The sequence below is a fragment of the Battus philenor genome, unplaced genomic scaffold, assembly GCF_028537555.1.
Source record: "Battus philenor isolate CCGP_79_NKW_IND1 unplaced genomic scaffold, ilBatPhil1.0.hap1 SCAF_36, whole genome shotgun sequence".
NCBI lineage: Eukaryota > Metazoa > Arthropoda > Insecta > Lepidoptera > Papilionidae > Battus > Battus philenor.
The window spans coordinates 55,001-60,000 of NW_027181700.1; the positions used below are offsets into that span (position 1 = coordinate 55,001).

The 5,000-nt window shown below is 51.9% G+C and overlaps 3 non-coding genes across 3 annotated transcripts in view; all 3 read left to right on the top strand.

Moving 5' to 3' along the window:
- Positions 1 to 817: 817 nt before the first annotated feature.
- Positions 818 to 2,721, top strand: LOC137927651 (small subunit ribosomal RNA). The gene has a single exon (XR_011107800.1). It is a non-coding gene; the product is annotated as a small subunit ribosomal RNA (ribosomal RNA).
- An 807-nt stretch (positions 2,722 to 3,528) lies between these two features.
- Positions 3,529 to 3,685, top strand: LOC137927648 (5.8S ribosomal RNA). Its single transcript, XR_011107797.1, has one exon. It is a non-coding gene; the product is annotated as a 5.8S ribosomal RNA (ribosomal RNA).
- Positions 3,686 to 4,859: 1,174 nt separating this feature from the next.
- LOC137927714 (large subunit ribosomal RNA) overlaps positions 4,860 to 5,000 on the top strand; it is a 4,033-nt gene continuing 3,892 nt past the window's right edge. Inside the window, exon 1 of the ribosomal RNA XR_011107857.1 lies at positions 4,860 to 5,000. This exon is cut by the window's right edge and continues 3,892 nt beyond it. This is a non-coding gene — a ribosomal RNA (large subunit ribosomal RNA).

Here is a 5,000-nt window from a genome sequence, read left to right on the forward strand (position 1 = left end):
GATTTAGTTTTTTTTTTTTTTTTTTATAAAAAAAAAAAAAATTTAAAAATTATTCTTAGAAAACGCGCGCGAATCGAACAAAACTAATAACACCGATACACAAACAACGCGCGCCACCAACGAGAACGCCCGAAACTGAAACTTCTATAACCGACAAACGCACGAACGACACAGCGGCGGCGGGGAGGAGGGAAGAAAAAGGGGATCATCTCCCCACAACAACACACCGTAAACTGTGTCGGACGACGTCTCCGTTATGTAAGAGCGGAAGGCGTAAGAGAACGTCTCGTTTAATTAACGCGAACGGCGTTGGGCTCCCGAGTCGACTTCGGGGCGGCCCTTAACGCATCGCATCAACGAGCTCGTCGCGCGCTAGTCGCGCGACGGTCGATCATGATATATAAATCAAGGATTTCGGATCTCTCTAAAACCGGGCTGGAAATCGGTCATTGTTCGTTTTGCGAAACGATATTTTATAAAAGTGAAGATTTGTATGTGTCTCGTCAAAGAACGTTCCGATGAATCGGACGCGATGCCGCGTCCAAAGTAAATCTGGACGAACGCGAGGCGAGTGTTGAGATATACATTTTCCTCCGTGAACAGATAGAAAAACGAATTCATTTTGTTGTTGCGGTGTGGTGTTGTGTGTGTATTGTAATAAATACGCACGCACGCACGCACGCAAAAAGCTACCTAGGCACCGGCGCGTCACGGCGTTTCGAACGTCCGACGCGTCGCTTGTCACACGTCTATCATATCATCATCACCCTCATATCTCTCGTATGTGCGGTGTTGGTGTGTGTTAGCTCTAGCTAGCTCCCTGGTTGATCCTGCCAGTAGTTATATGCTTGTCTCAAAGATTAAGCCATGCATGTCTCAGTGCAAGCCGTATTAAGGCGATACCGCGAATGGCTCAATATATCAGTTTTGGTTCCTTAGATCTTACCTCGGTTACTTGGATAACTGTGGTAATTCTAGAGCTAATACATGCAATCAGAACTCTGACCAGTGATGGGATGAGTGCTTTTATTAGATCAAAACCAATCGACGGAGGGCCTCGCGTCCGAAGTCGTTAATTTTGATGAATCTGGATAACTTTTGCCGATCGCATGGTCCAGCACCGGCGACGCATCTTTCAAATGTCTGCCTTATCAACTTTCGATGGTAGTTTCTGCGACTACCATGGTTGTCACGGGTAACGGGGAATCAGGGTTCGATTCCGGAGAGGGAGCCTGAGAAACGGCTACCACATCCAAGGAAGGCAGCAGGCGCGCAAATTACCCACTCCCGGCACGGGGAGGTAGTGACGAAAAATAACGATACGGGACTCTTACGAGGCCTCGTAATCGGAATGAGTACACTTTAAATATTTTAACGAGGAACAATTGGAGGGCAAGTCTGGTGCCAGCAGCCGCGGTAACTCCAGCTCCAATAGCGTATACTAAAATTGTTGCGGTTAAAAAGCTCGTAGTTGCATTTGTGCGCCGCGCTGTCGGTGCACCGCATCCGCGGTGATACTGACACGTCTGCGGAGCATATCGTCGGTGAGCCGTCGGTAAAACGGCGGTTCAATATCAAAATCCTATCGCGGTGCTCTTCGGTGAGTGTCGAGATGGGCCGACAATTTTACTTTGAACAAATTAGAGTGCTCAAAGCGGGCTCAAAATGCTGCTTGAATATTTCGTGCATGGAATAATAGAATATGATCTCGGTTCTATTTTGTTGGTTTTCAGAACTCCGAGGTAATGATTAATAGGGATAACTGGGGGCATTCGTATTGCGACGTTAGAGGTGAAATTCTTGGATCGTCGCAAGACGAACATCAGCGAAAGCATTTGCCAAAGGTGTTTTCATCAATCAAGAACGAAAGTTAGAGGTTCGAAGGCGATTAGATACCGCCCTAGTTCTAACCGTAAATATGTCATCTAGCGATCCGCCGACGTTACTACGATGGCTCGGCGGGCAGCTTCCGGGAAACCAAAGATTTTGGACTCCGGGGGGAGTATGGTTGCAAAGCTGAAACTTAAAGGAATTGACGGAAGGGCACCACCAGGAGTGGAGCCTGCGGCTTAATTTGACTCAACACGGGAAATCTCACCAGGCCCGGACACCGGAAGGATTGACAGATTAACAGCTCTTTCTTGATTCGGTGGGTGGTGGTGCATGGCCGTTCTTAGTTGGTGGAGCGATTTGTCTGGTTAATTCCGGTAACGAACGAGACTCTAGCCTGCTAAATAGGCGTCGTCATTTAGGTGTGCGCCGCTCCGGTGGCGCAACTCACTGGCGACGTATTAAAATTCTTCTTAGAGGGACCGGCGGCTTCGAGCCGCACGAGATTGAGCAATAACAGGTCTGTGATGCCCTTAGATGTCCTGGGCCGCACGCGCGCTACACTGAAGGAATCAGCATGTTCTCCCTGGCCTAGAGGCCCGGGCAACCCGTTGAAACTCCTTCGTGCTGGGGATTGGGGTTTGCAATTATCCCCCATAAACGAGGAATTCCTAGTAAGCGCGAGTCATAAGCTCGCGTTGATTACGTCCCTGCCCTTTGTACACACCGCCCGTCGCTACTACCGATTGAATGATTTAGTGAGGTCTTCGGACCGACACGCGGTGGCTTCACGGCCGTCGGCGTTGCTGGGAAGTTGACCAAACTTGATCATTTAGAGGAAGTAAAAGTCGTAACAAGGTTTCCGTAGGGGAACCTGCGGAAGGATCATTAACGTGTGTGTATGTGTGCGAGACGCGTGATATGTTCACGAACGTTGTTGCGCCGCTGTTGCTGTTGTTGCTGTTGCGACGACGACGACGACGACGACGACGACTTCGTACATACCGTGTTTACACATATATATATATGTAATACATCCATAATGATATATATATACGACATATATACATATATATGTACGTACGCGCGCGCTGCTGTTCGTATCTAATGCGGACGAGCGCGCGCGCGTGTGCGTGCGTGTGTGTGTGCGTGTTTGTATATATGTATAAAAAATAAAATGTGAAATAATTGTCTCTAGCGTCTATTACGCCTAACGGCGCAGCGGCGACGGCGCCGTGGCGGTGGCCGGTGGCGGTGGTGGCATTCGTCGAAAGTGCTACCGCCGCCGCTGCCTCCGCCGCCGTCGAAGCGGCCGGGTGGCGGAAAAACGCCGAGAGACGAGCGCCGACCGGGGCATACCAAACGGAGCGTTCGAAGCGGTGAAAATCCCCACTGCCTAGCTCAGGCCCTTTATTGTCGGTTGGCGCTATACAAAACGAAATTTAAGCGGTTAGAAAGATGACAATGTCGTGCGTCACGCCAGCTCGTTGGGGGGTGCGCGGGTCGTCGTCGTTCATCATTCTAAAGGATTCGCGTCGGGGCGTTAAGCTTTTTCGGTGCCGTTTCTTTATGAACGCCTCGGCGCACATGAATTCGACCAACTTTCGACGTTAATACATAAAAACGGACAATCAAGTGGCCGACGGCGAGAGCCGTAGGCCGCTACCGTAAGTAATAACAACATTAAGAAAAAACCATTACCCTGGACGGTGGATCACTTGGCTCGCGGGTCGATGAAGAACGCAGTTAACTGCGCGTCATAGTGTGAACTGCAGGACACATTTGAACATCGACATTTCGAACGCACATTGCGGTCCGTGGAGAAATATCCAGGACCACTCCTGTCTGAGGGCCGGCTGTTAAAATATAAAAACCACACTGTTCGGTGTAGAACGCGCGCTACGTGCGCTCGCGCCGGTCGATGCGCGCGGCGGTGACGCGCGACGCGGCGGCGGCGGGTTGGTGGGGGGTGATGAACGAGCTCGCGGACGGTGCGATGGGACGATCTCTAATAAGAGTCTCTCGTCCGCGCCGCCGCGGCTCTCACTCTCTCTCTCTCACTATCCGCCGTCGCTGTCGTCGCGCTGCCGCTGCCGCACTACCGCGCGCGGGCGAGCGGGCGCGCGCTCTTTCGAACAATTGACGGTTTCCGTTGAACGTTCTTCGCGACGGACGACGGACGGCGGGGTGCTGCACCCCTCACGTCCGCGTACGCGCGGAGCGCGTTTACGGTCCGTTTAAATATATCGAATTGTATTGAATATGAAACGAGTGTGAAAAGATTACACGCATCGCTAAGACGCGAGTCTTCGTAGTGCGGTCTTCGTCCGAGCTCATCGGTTCGTGTATACGATATAATAAAATATATCGGAAGCACAGACGACGCGTCTCCGACGGATGCGACCGGCAGGCGGTGAATGTTTTCTTGCGCGGCAAGCGTAACGCACACACAAACATATGTAAGTAAACATTACGTGATGTTCATGTGCGCGCGCGCCTAGCCCGATGCGAGAGAGTTCACCGCTCGTCGTCGCTACGCATCCGTATTATGTCGGTGATACGCGTCGTCGTTCCAGTGCGAACGTTATATTATCGTATCGATACGGACCGATACCGAAAGGGCCGGACGATCGATCGCTAACGAAAAGTACTCGCGCTCGCGTATGCGTGTCGAGATTTTCGTTTACGCTCGTATCATCATCATAATCATCATCGTCATCGTCGTCGTTCATCGCGCAACGCGTGTTGTGTGTGCAGCGTTGCGTTGTGCGTGCGCGCGTCTAGAGACCTCTAAGGACTCGCGACGCGCGCGCCTCGCGCACGCGCACTCGCTCTGCGACGCGCGATGATCGCGACGGTGGGGGTGGTGTACGGTAGGCGGACTCGACGTCCGAAGGGCGTCCCGCGACGACGACCGGCCGCCGTGCGCGCTTGCTTGCTTGCGCGCGCGGTCCGTCGGTTCGTCGTCGTCAAAAATATAATAAGGGACGTCGCGTACGGATATCGCGTCTGCCTCGAATTTTTATCGTTGGCCTCAGATCAGGGAGGATCACCCGCCGAATTTAAGCATATTAGTAAGCGGAGGAAAAGAAACTAACAAGGATTTCCCTAGTAGCGGCGAGCGAACAGGAAAGAGCCCAGCACTGAATCCCGCGATCGTCTCGAGCGCG